The sequence below is a fragment of the Podarcis vaucheri genome, assembly GCF_965113315.1.
Source record: "Podarcis vaucheri genome assembly, chromosome: 3".
NCBI lineage: Eukaryota > Metazoa > Chordata > Lepidosauria > Squamata > Lacertidae > Podarcis > Podarcis vaucheri.
This window is the reverse complement of record NC_138761.1, coordinates 96,790,037-96,808,831: the sequence shown is the minus strand read 5'-3', so window position 1 is coordinate 96,808,831 and position 18,795 is coordinate 96,790,037.

The window sequence follows — 18,795 nt, the reverse complement described above, 5'->3', positions numbered from 1 at the left end:
CATTTAATTTGTTCCCTTAATTATCCTGCTTTAAATATATACTCAATATATACTCAAGTTTCATTTATTTATTTAAAATATTTCCAGGCTGCTTTTCTAGGCAAAAGCATCCATCCAAAGTGACTTGCCATTTAAAAAATACAAAATTTAAAAATTTGAATGCTTCATTAAAAAAAAAATTTTTTTTTACAAAACTGGGGAGAACTTAATTGTGACAGACCATGCTGTTAAGTACCGTATGTAGAAAACCAACAAGGTAATAAAGCCAACATCCTCCCGTTACCTTTCCCCTGGTGAGATTGGCTGTGGGATATTCTTCCCGCCTGCTTACTCATTTCCATCTGGGTGTTGATTTAGGAACCATATGCCCTGTAGTGTCAGAGATATGAACGTGGAGCCTGTCGGTTGAAAGTAAATAAATCCGGGTGAGGCCAAAGCCGTTGTTAGGGCACGATCCAAGGTGTGGCCGAAAGATTGTGCTGACTTCTCCCACCTCACTTGTTTTCTGCAAATTCAAGAAAGGGATGGACTGTGTTTGCACAGGTTGAAGAATGTGTGTTCACAGCTAACGCTGTAAGGGTGTGTTTTTTTGGCGGGGGGGAGTGGTTTGCCTTCAGTTCTGAAATGAATGATTAAACTGAAATGCCACTCAAATGAGCGATGCTAGAAGGTGACCCTTCATTTCAACAACCCACCCTTCCTAGTATGTTCTTGGTTGTAGCCCAGGAGGCAGGGGTGCCAACTTGAATAAAGTTTTAAGCCCCATCCCATATAATTGATTACATGATACGATACATGCACACCTCAAATATTTTATTGCCGGTGGGGGGAGGGAAACTCAGTCCCTAGGAGTTGGCTCCTATGTCTGGAGGGTCGCCAGGCCACCTCCCTTGCGCCTGATGTTTTATCCAGGCGTTCATTCATTTGTTTAATTTCTACACCGCTTTATTTTTTTTGGGGGGAGGGGGGAATCCGAAAGCCCTTTGCAACCCACATTAAAACATCGAATAAGAAGTTCCAGAACAAAACAGAGCAAAAGAAGCTCAAATGCAAAACATACATTCAAAGCAACGTAATTCACAGGATACTAAAGTTATCTTAAAAGATTTCAAAACAAGACATTACAAAGGAAGGCCGTGTGTATAGAATGCACACTTAAAATAGCATAATTAGCAAAGGAACCGAATATTATTTTAAACATAGAATGTATCTGCTGCCGCCGCCGCCGATACTAATGGCTCATCATAGCCAGCAGCCACACTCATGAGCACACAGCCATCACCTTCCAGAAAATGAAGTGAGTTGAGGGTGATGCTTCATGTTATTTTCATTTTCTGCAAAGGAAGGTGGGGGGGGGCAGGCTTCCCATTGACCCTGGTTTTTGAAGAGGATGGGGCAGTTTCACAAGTGTGTGAATTTCTTCAAGGACTTCAGAGACAATGGACTCAGCTACACTAGTAAAGAGACACCAATTTGAATGCGCTATAAATATGCAACACCTGATGGCGCCAGAGAGCACAACATTTTAAAACACAGTTTTCCATAGGGTTTTTTGTTTTGTTTTGTTAAAATGATCTAATTTCTGACTTATTTATAGTGTGTGTGTTTTCCTGTGTTTAGATCCACCTAATGGCTTTGTGGTCAGTTTCTAGCAGAAGCCAGGCAGTGGGCGGGTAGTGCATAATAGCAGCCCTCCACCTTAATCCAGGGCCTGGCCTCATCCATTACCTTTCCCAAGTCACCTTTGTCCTTCAAGGTGATGAGCTGAGACTTCGTGCAGATCCCTTCACGTGCAACAAAGTATTCTTTACTCTGCTCATGGGATATGCCTTTGTCCCTTCAAAACAAATGTTAGCTAGACTAGAAGAAAAAAAAAGTGATTCATTTTTTTTTTCCCTGAGAGGAATGTCTCATTAGCAGCTTATCTCTTTGCTGCTGCAGAGTAGCAGGAGAAGCAATTTTGCCCTTGGCAAACAGTGTGGTTCAAGTCTGGTGATAAAAAGAGTTTCTCACAAGCCTTTACAGGCTTATTCCTCAGCAGTGAGTCAGCATAAGCCAGCCACCTCTAACCCAGTGCATACCCCTCAGCGGTCCCTATTTAATCAGGACATGCCATTTTGGGGGGCCATGCACTTATGTAAGTCACCTGGCTCCTGCAAGATTGGGGCCCTGAAATATGTGCCTCCTGGTTTTCTCCTGGGGCATATCGGAGGGTATGTCAGTGCTTCCCAGATGTTTTTACCCACAACTCCCATTGTCCCTGACCATTGGGCTTGCTGGCCAGAGGGCTAATGGGAATTGTAATCCAAAACATCTGGTGAATACTCAGTTGAGGAAGGCAGGCTTACATACAACCCATAATTCTATTTGCAGACCGTATGTGTATGTGTATGTGTATTAAGACCATGCAGATGGTGCTGTGGTCTCTAAACCACAGAGCCTAGGGCTTGCCGATCAGAAGATTGGCGGTTCAAATCCCCACGACGGGGTGAGCTCCCGTTGCTCGGTCTCTGCTCCTGCCCACCTAGGAGTACGAAAGCACGTCAAAGTGCAAGTAGATAAATAGGTACCGCTCCAGCAGGAAGGTAAACAGCATTTCCGTACGCTGCTCTGGTTTCGCCAGAAGCGGCTTAGTCATGCTGGCCACATGACCCGGAAGCTGTATGCCGGCTCCCTCAGCCAGTAAAGCGAGATGAGCGCCGCAACCCCCGAGTCGTCCGTGACTGGACCTAACGGTCAGGGGTCCCTTTACCTTTACCTTATGTGTATGATGGAGTTGTCTCCTCAGGTCTTTGGAAGCTTGCAGAAATAAATAAAGTGATGTAAGCAAATCATTTTGTGCAAACGCAACACTTTACGCTAAGATAGAAACTTAATGATGTTTTAGATTCTGAACCATTAAATAAATGTTGTAAATAAATAATAAGAAAACAAGTTAATAGCAAGGAAAGCTGCTGGATGAACAAAAGACTGCATTCCATACACATCACCTCGCAGCCTGATAACCTTTTATTACTACCGTATTTTTCGCTCTATAAGACGCACTTTCCCCCTCCTAAAAAGTAAGGGGAAATGTGTGTGCGTCTTATTGAGCAAATGCAGGCGGGAAGCTCTGCTCAACGCTCCCTTTAAAGAGCCGTGTGGAGCTGCCCTTCTCGCTCCTTGGGGAAAAACCCGCACGCTCTTTAATCTGCACGCTCTTTAAAGGAGCACAGCTCTTGGGGCAGCCTTTCTCCCGCTGCCTAGGAGAGGCTTCACGCCGCTAAGCCAGGACAGCAAGAGGCTATCCCAGAAGCCAGATCCCTCTTGCTGTTCTGGCTTCTGGGATTCAGAATATTTTTTTTCTTGTTTTCCTCCTCCAAAAACTAGGTGCGTCTTATGGTCTGGTGCGTCTCATAGAGCGAAAAATACGGTAAATGGTGTGGGTTTTAGAGGCCTAGTTGCAGAGCCCACCTAGTCTCCATGCATCAGTGATGGCACACTACTGATTGTCACTCTCCTTACTCTGAAATTAAGTTCCATTCATGATCAAAATTCCACGATGCCTGTATTTTTCATAGGTTTAATGACTCATATAAAAACATAAAAATAGTTTCTTCCAGGTATCTGAAAGGTACCGTCACAGACACGGACAATTGACCACGCTGGCTTGCGGCTCATGGGAACTGATATCCTTACCCAATGCACATGGGTTTCATGCAGAAGGGAAAGAGAAGAGAAAGATGAGTAAGGTTTAGCCCGTTTTCTGGAAGATAGCCCCAGCATTGACTACCTTCTGGAAAATAAGCACCTTACCTGTTTCATCCAGACTTTGAGAACACCAGGCAATCTGTTGCTTGATTTGAAATGCTGCTGGCTTTGTTGTTGTTGTACATATTATTTCTTTCTCCTTTTCTTTTAAAGTACTTTGTGAATTAAATCAGAAAGGAGGCATACAAACAACTCTAAAAATAAAAGGAGAGGGAGAGAGACTAGAAAGGTCCTAACCATGGACTCTGGATCTTACACTATGATTGAGGAGAGCCAAGGACATCCCCAGGGAGCGATTTATCCGGCACAGAGTCCAGAAAAACTGAATTGTCCTCAGTTACTGTAAGTATGAACATGGAAGAGGAGTATGGAAGGTGTAACTACCTGTGTGTAGAAGCTTTCTGTGCAGCCTAAAACCTTCATGTGGTGGAGCCTAATTTGAACGTCTGCTACCTTCTCCCGTATTCCATCTTTAGGCTGTGACTAGATGCTCATTGGATGGCTTCCCTGCCACTCAATCCCCACGCCTCACATCCCACCCCAAATGTTTTACCACCTTGCCTGGTGAAGATATATGGGAAACGTGAAAGCTTGGATGCTATTTTGTAACATTTTGGTTGGCCTAATAAAAGTATTCTGCTTATATGTTATTTTTGAATTTTTCTTCTGGGCTAGCTCAGCTGCCTCTAGTGTTTTTTTGTATAATTGCTTGTATTTCTGTGTCTTTAAGGCTGTAACATCATTTTATAGAGATCAATGAGAACATGAACCACATCCTTAAAAGTTGTGATCTTGAAAATATTTATAATAGAAGAAACAATTATTTTGGATGGCATCGCCTCTCAAGCTTGGTCAGTTCATACTCAGAAAAGGAAGAGGAAAGACTTCCTTGTTTCCAGTACATTTATTCAATTTATTCCACTCCTGGCAGTTGAAACATTTAATGTGTGAATCACAAAAAAATAACCAGAGGATATTGGTGGCATAACGAAGAGAGACGGGTGCATAGTCCCCTAAAGAGAGATCATTTGGGCATTCAGATACGTTAACTTCTTTCCAGCTTAACTGTCTTAATATGATAATTGTATCTTCACATTGCTAAAATTAGCTCATCAGCCAAAACTATGAATTTGAATTGACGTGCTTTTTATCCCCTGACTCTGATTAATTATTATTTTTAAGAATACAAAAAGCCTGGAAGAAAACATTAGTATTAAGAACCAGTCCACTGGTCACACACTAATTCTGCTTTATGTGCTAAATTATCAGGATATATACCTTGCTTTTCACTCACTCATAACGAACCATATCAGTATTCAGCAATCTCAAAATATTGTTATGGGTTAGTGGGGGAACAGGGATCCTCTTGATCCCTGGGTGCCAGATTCCCCCCCACTAGACTCTTGGGTGCTGAGGTTTAATCAGAGCTTTCATTGTTAAGATGAGCTGACAGGCTGAGCTTGTTTCTCTGCCAGACAGAAGGGCAGAGGGAGATGACAGTCCTGCCACTCTCGTTGGCATCCACCTGTCTTGAGAGACAATGGAGTGCAGCTCCAGGGGTGAAGTCAAACTGCTGTGTTAGAAACACCTAAGTGGTCTTCCCAAAAGGCCTGGGAAGTTGTGTACAGAGGTGCTGAGCTAGCTTCATTAACCACGAACCCTCAAATCTGGGATCCCCTTGAAACTGGTGCCAAAGTTTTGTAAGTGTTTTGTTGCAAAAACCACGTCTTGTAGTGTGCCACAAATGGAGTAATTGATGTGTCAAACCCGGGGGTTCCTAGTTAACACCCCAACATTGTCCGATCCACTCAAAACCGGTCTCAAAGTTTTGTAATCGTTTTGTACCATTTTGTAGCAAAACCCCCGCAATTTGTATCACTCCACGAATGGAGCAATAGGCACTTAAACCCTGGGTTCATAGAGTCATCCCAAAAAACTAAGGTTCTCCAATCCCCTCAAAACTGCTGCCAAAGTTTTATAATCATTTTGCACCGTTTTGTAGCAAAACCCCCACGATTTGTAGCACCTCATATGTGTTTTCATTTTACCACATGTTTTAACTTTAGCAGCTGGCCTAAGCTTTGTCTGTTGATTGCAGCATTATTATTATTATTATTATTATTATTATTATTATTATTAATACCCTGCCCGTTTGGCTGGGTTTCCCCAGCATCTTGGCTTGATGAGGCATGTGACCCTCACCTCCTTCCCAAGCTAGTGGGCCCAGTGGCGTAGCGTGGGTTCTCAGCACCTGGGGCAAGGCAAGTAATTTGCGCCCCCTAACCCGTGGATTTTAGCACTCGAGTCTCTTCCGCCCCCCCCCCAGATGTTGCGCCATGTGCGGCAGGCCCCCCCTGCACCCCTTACGCTACGCCACTGCTCCCACTACAAGTCTTCAGGACAGCCATCCGAAGGCTGGTGTGGGGAGAAGGTCTCTCCACCCCACCGCCAGGCTTCGGAGCAGCCTTCCGAAGGCTGGCGCGGGGAGAAGGTCTCTCCGCCCCACCGCCAGGCTTCGGAGCAGCCTTCCGAAGGCTGGCGCGGGGAGGAAGGTCTCTCCGCCCCACCGCCAGGCTTCGGAGCAGCCTTCCGAAGGCTGGCGCGGGGGGGAAGGTCTCTCCGCCCCACCGCCAGCCTTCGGAGCAGCCTTCCGAAGGCTGGCGCGGGGAGAAGGTCTCTCCGCCCCACCGCCAGGCTTCGGAGCAGCCATCCGAAGGCTGGCGGCGGGAGAAGGTCTCTCCGCCCCACCGCCAGGCTTCGGAGCAGCCTTCCGAAGGCTGGCGGCGGGAGGAGGTCTCTCCGCCCCACCGCCAGCCTTCGGAGGAGGTCCGAGGACAGTGGGGTTCCTGCTTCCTCGAGGAGGGCCGGCCAAACGCGTCCCCCCAAATGTTGCGCCCGGTGCGGCCGGCACCCCTGGCACCCCCCACGCTACGCCACTGAGTGGGCCCCATCTAGGCTGTGGGTCCTTGTCTGCCTTTGCCTCCTAGAGCGTACCTCCCACTGCTCCCTATGTCTCAGAGCCCACTTTGTTCTGGCCTGAAACCAGTGGCTGTGAGTCTCACCGGACCTGCCCCCTGCCTGGCAGGCAGACCACTTCCATCTGGCCCAGGAAGACAGGGTCCTGGCAGACCACAGTTACAATGAACAGTACAGAAAAGGAAAGGTTTGAGGGAGACCCTGTTGCTGTGCTTGCTTTTTGTCAGAAACATCTCCATGGAAATAAACCCTTAATTCAGGGCCCCAAGCAAATGCTACACTTATATAAATCATTTTAATCAAAAACATTTATCCACGTAATAATGGATGGGTTCCATGAACACTCACAAATGGTTTTGCCAAAGTCTCTTTATTTATTTATTTCAAAATACAGACATACAAAAGAAAATGAAATAAAAGAATCTGAACCTATTATACCTAGAATAAAAGCCTCTGGCTTCTTGAGATTAGTCTTTTTAAAACATCCCCCCCCAACTCATTATGACTCATTTCCCAGTATTCCTTAGCTACTCTACCGGTCCACCATATGGGATAGAAAGTTCCTTTCATGTAATTACATTTCCAACAATTACCTGACTCAGACTTACACATTTTTGCTAATTTACTTGGTGTCAGGTACCATCTATAGATCATTTTCACATAATTTTCATTCAAAGCATAGCAAGCCGTAAATTTCAACCCTGTTTCCCCACTTCCTTGTAACTACCAAAGGCATCCTCAGCCATTTTATGAATGAGGCCAAGCTTCATTCATCTTCCTAACATTGTTCTGAACACCTAAGCCTGCTGAGAGAGAGATAACACTTACTGATTTCCCATCTGGGCTCACGATGATGTTTCCAACTGCAAGACACATGACCAAACACACACACACACACACACACTTTTTTTAAAAACAAACTTTATTCCATTATTCCATACTATAAACTCAAGCTGAGAATGCCAAGTCACAGATTCTAAAGGGATAAATTGGTTTGTGCACCTGTAAATCAAATGAAAGAGCCACAATGAATGGAATGTACATTTAAAAATGTCTTGCTAGATGACATTAACAAGGTTCAGAAATTACGGTAACTAGAAGCAGTCTCTCCTTGAATTTCCTTTGCTGTGGAATGGCTAGTTTAATGTTGTTTACAGTGCACCCTGGAAGGTCAGAAAGTTCCCTCACTTGTGAATATTGCTATTTCTGATGTCAGATTTTGTGTCCCTAGAAATGGCGCTGATAGAGACTACCCTTTTGTCCTGTGCAAAATGCAGAAGGTACTTGCTGACAGATAATATATAATACGTACATTGGAAGAACTGCTACTGTTTTAGTCTGAATTATACATTGCTATACAGTCTATCTTTTGTGCAGCTCTTTTTAGAACCATGGAAGGAGAGACGCCTGCCCAGGCATCCGAAAATTCTAACTGCAAGAATAAAAGGTGCAGAATTTGCTTCTACCACCAGGAGGGACTGGTGTATAACTTCTGCACAGTCTGTTACTATTTTTCATTCAGTAAGAGTGCATAGTAATGGGTAAGTGACTCATGAAAATCTATCTATATACCCAACGGCGTCAAATCTATGGAAGTCAGAGATGGGCAGATCGAATTCCAACATTGCTGCATTGTGCATCCAGCTCTTCTTGCTTTCTGTTTTGACTTGAAGAATTTCTTAAATTACTTTCAGAATTGAAGTGTGTACAGTTTAACACTGTACATCTCCGTCCCCCCCCTTTTTTTCATATTCTCGCTGGTCCTCATAAGTGCAGATGTACATAGATTACGAGTGGTGATTTGCAAAGCATGTACCCAAATGGAGGCAAGTTTTCTTTCGAAAAATCCCCATGAAAATTCTTCAGATTTTTAGTGCAAATTTATCCTAATAAACACATTTTTACATGCAGTTTCAACAAATGTACAGGTTATTTGCAAGCAATTTATCCTAATATAATGCATTTTTAAACTAAAATGTTTATGCACACTTTTACCCAATAGATGCATTTTCGTAAATATTAATTGGTTGGAAAACTGCATCACAAAATTCGAATCGTGGATGCGTTTCAGTACTCATGCTGCGAATTGGATCAATTTGGCTTTAAACGTGAACTGAACTGAATTCCTTTTCCCAGCCTTACTCCTCACAATGTGGGAATCTTCTAAACACAAAACCCACCACTGTATGTCTTCATATTGGCTAGTTTAAGGATTTATGCATTTGTCAATACCAAGGGTTTGGTCTAAAGAGTTTTCAATAATAATTAAATGATGGTCTGAAGACTGTATTTGTGAAACCACTTGGATTTCCCAAGGGCTCTCGCTAAAACCACCTTGGCAGGGGGTTGGACTCGATGGCCCTTGTGGTCTATTCCAACTCTATGATTCTATGATTCTATTCTAAGTATATCTTTTGATACATTGTTCAATGAAACCACCATTCTCCCCCATTTTCCAAGTAGATGTGATGTTAGAACTGAAGAGTTCTGTCCAAAGAGCAGAAATAATAAACAGCTCTTCCTATATTTTATTTCCACAGGAATATCTGAACTATCTTCAAATAGAACATTTCTGCTGAAGTTCCCTCCTCCAAATATTTTTTGCTGTGGTTTCTAACCATGCGGCTTTCTCACACAGAACAGGTTTTTCCAGTATTCTGTGTAATCTTTGCTCGTTCCCACACAAATAATGAAGCCGTAAATAATGAAGCATGGAAATGCTAAAAACACAACTCAGCAGTATTTGAAAGGAATACGTCAGTGACAGCATTTAAGAAAAAGCCACTCAGCCTTAGGGCCATTGAAGATGGAATAACTCTAAGGTTGCATTCACATGGCATTTTATCGGAATCCATGGAGACTGAGTACTTGTTTTCTGTATGTGGTCCACATGCACTCAGTGGGAGGAAAATATGAATCCCTGTGGCCCACATGTGTGGGGTAAATAACAAAAGAATCAGTTGGGTGCCTGGATTCAAAACATGAGGCTAAGCTCAATCTCCAGCAGGACGGAGCCCCCAGCAGTAAAGTTTAAACTTGACAACACGTCAAGAAGTAGCATATCATTAGGAATACAGGAAACTTGAAGAAATACCATTAGCAGATGCCAAAAAGCTGTACACCAACTACAGCTAGGAGTTACTGTGAAGTGAATATGCTAAATATTGGAAATAACAGTAAATGGCAGATAGAAGAGTGGAAGTGCCTCTTTTCTCTTTCTTCTTTGCTGCTTTTTATTCTTATTTAGCTGTTTATAGTTTTTTAATTAATGTTAAAGATGAAAGATGAGAGTTGTCCCAGGAAAGAAAGATGAGAGTTGTCCCAGGTTGGAAGATGTGGATCTTTGCGAAATGAATATTAAGATAGAAGGTAGATAGAATAAAAAAAATTGTGTTTCTGTGGGTGTGTTTATTTTTCCTTCTTCGCTTTTTCTTTCTTATTATTTTGTTCTCTTTACATATCAGCTGGGACGCGGGTGGCGCTGTGGGTAAAACCTCAGTGCCTAGGACTTGCCGATCGTATGGTCGGCGGTTCGAATCCCCGCGGCGGCGTGAGCTCCCGTCCTTCGGTCCCAGCTCCTGCCCACCTAGCAGTTTGAAAGCACTCTTAAGTGCAAGTAGATAAATAGGTACCGCTTTATAGCGGGAAGGTAAACTGCGTTTCCGTGTGCTGCGCTGGTGCTGGCTCGCCAGAGCAGCTTCGTCACGCTGGCCACGTGACTCGGAAGTGTCTCTGGACAGCGCTGGCCCCCGGCCTCTTAAGTGAGATGGGTGCACAACCCTAGAGTCGGACACTACTGGCCCGTACGGGCAGGGGTACCTTTACCTTTGCCTTACATATCAGCTTTGTTGGGTTTTTGTTGTATATGTTGAGAACCTTTAATAAAATTCAGTTTTTTATAAAAAGGAATATAGGTTTTTAGACCTTTTTATCCCATTTAGTCCGCTCGCAAACAGCACTCCTCTCTTTCTACCCAACTTGGAATAGACAGTGAGAGGGCGAGTTTTCTGTCGGTGGTGGAGAGGTGGAGCAAGTGGAATTTTGCTTCTTGCACTTCTGCTGCCTGAGGCAGGTACTTCACCCTGCCTCATGGGGGACCGGTTCTGCTAACAGGGCATGCACTAAGATAGCTTCCCTGCCTGCCCAATGAATGTGCAAAAGCAGACAGTCAGGCAATTGTAAATTTGCTTGTGCATTTTTCTGCAGGTTTGAGGGATCAACCTACCCCACCCCCAAAATAGATATATAAGGCTAATCTCCTGTTGCAGCCTTACTAACCCAGTGGAAAAGAAATAAAAGCAATTGTGTGGAGCTTGCTTCCAAGTAAGGATGCATGTGATCAGGGTATTAAGAGCAAACAAAAACAAACAAAAGCAGAAGCAGAAAAAATCCCCCTTAAAAAGTTAACTACCCTGAAGCATTCCTGATGCTTTGCGTTCCTACTAGGTCTTCTACCTCTGAACGGTGTCTTCCAATAAACAGTGTTTTTGTAGAGAAGCTCATTTATATAGATCACAGAGTATTTATAGTCAGACAGTCACATATTGCTGCATTTCACATTGTCAGAAGTCGAACTAGAATGCTGCAGATGGACAAAATAGCAGGTACCCTGCACACACAACTCAGGACCCTACATTCTTCCTTGATGCTTTGCTCTCCCTGCTTCAAGAAGATCCGGAAAGGACTTCTATCAATACCAAATGTCTAGGACAGGTGTGTTAAAAGTGAGTTTCTTAGAGTGTTGATCAAAGTCTCTGGCTGCATACTGGGCTTACAGCATCAGTTAACAAAGCCAAAATATGTTGCAGTCGCTGGCCAGCGTGTTAAGAGGGAATAGCAGCAGTATAGCTAAATATGGAGCAAGCAATTAGCTAGGTCTTTTGCAAGCCAACTAATCTCACATCACTTGGGGTGAGAAGCGTCAGGATGATTAATCCAATTTAAGAGATGAAGTTGCAGGGGCAAAGAGGCCAAACAGCTTTTCCTGAGGTGCCAGGGTGGGACTGAATAACTCTGTGTGGCAGAGACAATATTAAAAGGGGGCTTTTCATATGCTTCCATGTAGTGTTCTCCATCAGATGTCATGGTTGGGTGTTGTTGTTTTTTACCAACACACTTTTAATTACTAGAACTGTTGGGAAACAACCATGGCAGGACGGGAGTGACAAGGTGAATGAAAAACCAAGCTACTGTAGCTGTGTATGCTCAGCACATATTGTGGGATGGATGGGGTTGTTCCCACTGGCTCTACTACCCATGTGCATTGAACTAAACTTGTACATAGCACACAAAAGCTATACGTGCATATGATCTGTATACAGGATCCATACCCTGTTAATGTACAGGGTGAAAATGTCTCTGACGGAACTAATGGTTAGGCAACTTGCACATTTACCTAGGGTTCTTGGGGTGCCTTCCTGTGAATTAAGCAACTTTTCTCTTGGCCTGTAATCTGTAAGGTAGGTTTAAGTATAAATTGCTACCAGGAGCAACTTTGGAAGAGGATGGTCTTCAAGTGTAAGAATATGCCATTTTCTCCCAAAAGGTATTATTTGGTTTGTGTGGTAGGGGCAGGATTGGAACCAGGGCAAAGAGCCCCCTCTGCCAGCACTGTGGCCATGATCCAAAGAGGGGTCTCTGCAGTTGCAGCTGGCCTTGAGGTCTGATCATAGATGCCTTGCCAGTTCATAAAAGAGTTAGACCTAAGAGCTTACTTAACACTCTTAACTCTAATGATATGTAGCATGAGATATCCCTCCCTTGCAAAGTGGCAAGTACAACTTGCACTTAGCGCTCTCTCTCTCTCTCTCTCTCTCTCTCTCTCTGAAGCCAATAGGATTTAAACATTGGCTGGATCATGTCCACTGATGATGTCGATTGATTGGAAACTCCAGCTTCTCCTGAGCACCAAAACACTGCCACATGCCACACTCTCGGGGTCATTTATTTTGGAAACCCCCTTTTAAATTTAACTCCTTCCCCCTTAACTCCCTCTTCCTCCCCTTCCCATGCCCATGTAATGCTCTCTTGACCTCCTGCCATTTAGTTGGTGTTTTCCTCTGTAAAATGCATGGCCTCCTTTGACTTGGAGAGCCAGGGCTAGTTCTCAAGACAAATCTGCAAAAGTTCCTGCAGCTGCAACTAGCTTCGTCCCCAGAGCCAAGAAAGATTGGGGATGTTCATATTGTTCATTTTCCACTGCAAAATGTCACGGAGCATAAACTGACTTAATTCAAGATGGAGCTGAATGATAAATAAACCAGAATCCCTTGGGGAACTGGATTCCTTTCTGGAAATTGCTGTCTTGACTTGGACGTGCAGATTATTTACCCTGCCTGTTTTTAACCAGAAACTTTGCACACATTTGTCTCTTTCATTACATCTTATTTCCAGATGCATTGTCAGCTTCCCTCTACATAAGGAATGATGAACCCAGCACCCTCCAGATGTTGCTGGAACAGAACTCTCTTTATCCTTAACCATTGGCCAGGCTGGCTGGGGTTGATGGCCAGGGCTCTGAAACACAACCCACTAGCTGTGTATAGCTTGAGAAACCTGGACTGCATTCCATAATAGGTCTGTACTAAAGCAATGGTGAGGAACCTGTGGCCCTCTTGATGTTACTGGACTCCAGCTGTTGCACTCATATCCGGCACGCAGTCTTTCCATAGGCAGCCAGGTTCTCCATATGTTCTACAGTTCCAGGCTACATAACCAACATTCACAGTCAGAGGGGTTACCAACTGGTCACTCCAGCAGCTATTTTGGTGGTGCTGTAATGGGGTGCTGGCTTGCACCATATCCCATACTTCTTTGTGGCAAAATGGATGGGGTGATCATTGATGCAAAGGGGAGCTATTTTTACATTTATTTCCCCCTCCTCAATAGGAAGGAAATTCTACATCCAGGGCCAGTGTAGATTTGTGCCATGATGTAGTCATGGTGCAAATGAGTAGATCTGCTATATATTTTGGAAAGTTTTTGACCCCCTCCAGGCAGACGGAAGGTATAAATGGGTGAATAAACCCTATTTCTTAATGCACGACAGTCCCCACCGTGTCTTCTGTTTTCCAAAGAGACACAGACCCTGTGTGTGGGCCTTTGGCCCCATGCACTCTTGCCACTGCTTGGTGGAGACAGGGACAGGCACCAAGCTTTTGCAACAATATGGACTGGGCCATGCATCTAGAACAGGCTTCCTCAAACTCAGCCCTCCAGATGTTTTTGGCCTACAACTCCCATGATCTCTACCTAGCAGGACCAGTGGTCAGGGATGATGGGAACCGTAGTCTCAAAACATCTGGAGGGCTGAGTTTGAGGAAACCTGATCTGGATGCACATCTGGATGCACATCCATACCATAGAGTTGTATCCAGACTTAATCATGCTTAGAGATGCAATGTCTAACTTAAAGTCCCATTGATTTCATACCCTCCAACATTTCTCCAATGAAAATAGGGACATCCCATTCCATAATGATCATTTTACTATTTATTGCCCACGGATCTTGCTGGGTTGCCCCAGCCATTCTGGGCAGCTTCCAACATATATAAAACATAATAATACCTTAAACATTAAAAAAAAAACTTCCCTATACTTCAGATGGCTTGGGGGTTGGATAACTCCATACCCTCCAACATTTATCCAATGAAAATAGAGACAGCCTAAGGAAAAGTGGGACCTTCTGGGATTGAATCAGAAATCATATAACTGTAGAGCTGGAAGGGACCACAAGGGTCATCTAGTCCAACCCCCTGCAATGCAGGAATAGGCATCTGTCCCATACGGGGATTGAACCTGCAACCTTGGCATTATCAGCACCATGCTCTAACCAACTGAGCTATCCTCTAAATCAGGGATGTCCCTGGAAAATAGGGACACTTGGAGGGTTTGTGATTTCAGTGAGTCTACTCTGAGCATAAGGCTGGTTACAACCAAATAGGGGTTAGTATGTAATAAATTTGAATAACATTTATAGCTGTGTCTCGTTATTATTCCCCGCCACACACACACCATCCCTTAATCCTCAAAGAATTTGAGCTCCAGATTCAAAAGATATAGTTGCAGATATAGCTTATCCTTGCTTCAAGCCCAGTCATGTAAGCTCTAATACATCTGCTGTTGCATAATATTAAAAACACAAAGAAAGAAAATATCCAGAGAAAGTATAAGGTAAAGGTTTTCCTTTGGGATGTGCTTGAGCCAGTCACCGTCTTGCTCTAACTTGCTCCCTTTCAAAACATTTAACCTATTAACTCCCTGGAATTCGGATGGGCGTTCTAAAGGTTTTATATATACAATGTGTAAACCACCTTGGGCATGCAAAGCATGTTGTAGAATCTCCACTTTGGTTTTACAATTTATCGGTAACTATATATATATATATATAGAGAGAGAGAGAGAGAGAGAGAGGTAGAGAGTAGTGATGTATGGAAGTGAGAGCTGGACCATAAAGAAGGCTGAGAGTCCCATGGACTGCAAGAAGATCAAACTTAAATCCATTCTAAAGGAGATCAGCCCTGAGTGCTCACTGGAAAGACAGATCGTGAAGCTGAGGCTCCAATACTTTGGCCACCTCATGAGAAGAGAAGACTCCCTGGAAAAGACCCTGATGTTGGGAAAGATGGAGGTCACAAGGAGAAGGGGACGACAGAGGACGAGATGATTGGACAGTGTTCTCGAAGCTACTAACATGAGTTTGACCAAACCGTAGGAGGCAGTGGAAGACAGGAGTGCCTGGCGTGCTCTGGTCCATGGGGTCACGAACAGTCAGACACGATTGAGTGACTAAACGACTAAAATACGCACACACACATACACAGGGTTAATCTTCAACAAACCTCCTTTTCTCCTCAATGAGAGCAACTGTATATAGGAACCTGATGCAGAGGCATGGTAGAATGAAGCGTTAGATGAGGGGTAGGGAAAACCTATGACTTTCCATATGTTGCTAGACTAATAATAATAATTATTATTATTATTTATTTATACCCCGCCCATCTGGCTGGGTTTCCCCAGCCACTCTGGGCGGCTTCCAACAGAATATTAAAAATACGATAAAACATCAAACATTAAAAACTTCCCTAAACTACAACTCCTATCATCTCTAATTATTGGTCATTACTGGCTAGGGCTGATGGGAGTCCAACATAGATAACATCACATGTTCCAACAGTTCCCCTTCACTTTTTTCTTATTGATGTAGTCTCATTGGGGGCATTTTTTTGTGCAAGAACATCCAACCAGTTTTAGCTGAACAACCTGAATTTGCTGCTGTGTGATTGAATCCCACCCACCAAAACAGCAACAGTCTGTTCACCTAGCTCAGCATTGCCCATGCTGACTAGTTGCGTCTCTCCAGACAGGGATTTTTTTTAGCCCTGCCCAGTGGCGTAGCGTGGGTTGTCAGCACCTGGGGCAAGGCAAGTAATTTGCGCCCCCTAACCCGTGGATTTGCGCCCCCTAACCCTAACCCCCAGATGTTGCTGCCGGTGCGGCCGGCCCCCCCTGCACCCCCACGCTACGCCACTGGCCCTGCCTGCAGATGCCAGCGATTGAACCTTCTGAATGCAAGGCATATTCTCCACCACTGGCCTACATACAGACATCCACTTGCATTATTAATTGCTACTACCACTGTTAAAGAAGCAGACAGGGGAAACAATGGCGCTGTGGAATTTCGCGCAGCTAGCCAGAGAACGATGCCAGCCACTCAGTTCCTTCCTGCAAGGGGTAAAGGATGAAAATGGGGACTTCCTTCCTTGCAACCCCGAAGCAGCAGTGTATGCCCTCCGTTCCTCTCGCACAGCAGCGAGAAATGCAATTTTGGCTCGGAAATGGCATTTGCTCATTTGTCTCCAGGAATCCACAAGTTTGGCAACTGGCTCAGCTCAGTTCCTTAGTAACATGCGAACATGGTCCGCGTACACAATAGAGCAGTGGTCCTCAAAGGGTGAGAGAGGATCGCAAGTTATGGTGTGACAATTCCAGGGCTAGCTATATTGTATTTGGGGAATAATTCATGTTTTGTATGCAGCTGCATTGCTTTATAGTTTCTGGATGTCCCCTGATCGCATTGTAAAGTAGCTGTGTTCTATGTTATAAGTCAAGCACTGCTGGGAGCTGTTGTCCCCCCCCCTCCCCAATGTATTTCTTATCAATTAAAAACAAAATCATCCCAGAGAAAAAAGCTTGAGAACCACTGCACTAGTGGCTTAAAGCACAGTGAGGTCCTTTCAAGTCACATTTGCACATCACTGTACACACCAGATGTCTTCATCAGATGCACATTGCCTGTTTGGTTTCCCTGCTCCTTCAAGCCCCCCAACCCTGAAATCCTTAACTTTAAACCAGGCATAGGCAAACTCCAGCCCTCCAGATGTTTTGGGACTACAACTCCCATCATCCATGACCACTAGTCCTGTAAGCTAGGGGTGATGGGAATTGTAGTCCCAAAACATCTGGAGGGCCGGAACTTGCCTATGCCTGCTTTAAACTGTCACCTACGTGTGTGCAATAGCTGTTTCCAATGTACACACCTCAGCTTCACTGCAAAGCGAATGTGGCTTACATTTTACCTCTCAGGCTGAAGCTCATTTGAGGGGATATGCACCAAACAGCAATGCTGTGTGCACACAGTGCTGGACGTAAGATCCAATAATCAACATTTGCAGCTCCTGATAACGTAAGGAACTGTTCGTGGTGTCAGTAGACAGCAGACATGGGTTACTCACCAGAGCTAGCGGGCTGTTGTGTCTTATGATAGTCATACAGTTAGGTCATAGAAAAGGGATATGCAGTAATGATATGTGCTCAGGGTTACTTTTGTTCAGAAACATTTTGATCGCTTCTGTAAGTCTCATTTGCAGGACCACATCTAAGTCTAATCCATTTTGCCAAGTGTTTCAGCATCACTGCTAATTAGCCCCAGAGCTGCCACAATCTATTGCAGGAGTTCCTGTTTTTATTACTGCTTTCCGGTGGCCTATTTGATGTGTGTGTGTTTTTTTGTTGCTTTTTGTTGTTGTTTAGTTGTCTCCTTAGAATCCAGCTGCCTCCCCGCTCTTCAAATTGCATATGGCACATTTCCAAGCTGCTTCAGAGAGACTTTGTTTTCGTAATCTGGAATATCCAGGGTTGATACAAAGGTTGAATGAACCAAGAGCCCAGAGTTGCAGGGGAGGGGCATTGATCAACCTTCCTGCCCACTCTCTCAACTCAAGCGTGTTGCCTGGGTGTTCTCCATAGATCCCCAAAGAGCTTGCAGTGAATTGTGAACTCTATCCAACTTGGCGTACTGAACATCACACCAAGCCAATGAAATACATTACATATAATAACTGGAGCTGTAATAAGAGCAAAAACAAAAAGCCCAAACAGAAGAAATGGCTAGCAAGCAGGTTTGTCCCGAGACATTTGACTTGTACACTCCAACATTTCTCCGATGAAAATAGGGATGTCCTATTCAATTATTATTATTATTATTATTATTATTATTATTATTATTATTATTACACCCTGTCCATCTGACTGGTTTGACCCAGCCACTCTGGGTGGCTTCCAATATATATAAAAACATAGGTAAAGGTAAAGGGACCCCTGACCATTAGGTCCAGTCGTGACCGACTCTGGGGTTGCGGCACTCATCTCGCTTTATTGGCCGAGGGAGCCGGCATACAGCTTCCGGGTCATGTGGCCAGCATGACTAAGCTGCTTCTGGTGAACCAGAGCAGCGCACGGAAACACCGTTTACCTTCCCACCGGAGCGGTACATATTTATCTACTTGCACTTTGACGTGCTTTCGAACTGCTAGGTTGGCAGGAGCAGGGACCGAGCAATGGGAGCTCACCCCGTCGTGGGGATTTGAACCGCTGACCTTCTGATCGGCAAGTCCTAGGCTCTGTGGTTTAACCCACAGCACCACCCGTGTCCCTTACTTATAAAAACCCGTGTCCCTTTCTTATAAAAACATAGTAAATCATTAAACATTTAAAAAATTCCATATAGAGGGCTGTCTTCCAGTGTCCCCTGAAGGTTGTATTGTTACTTATCTCCTTGGTGGGGGGTGG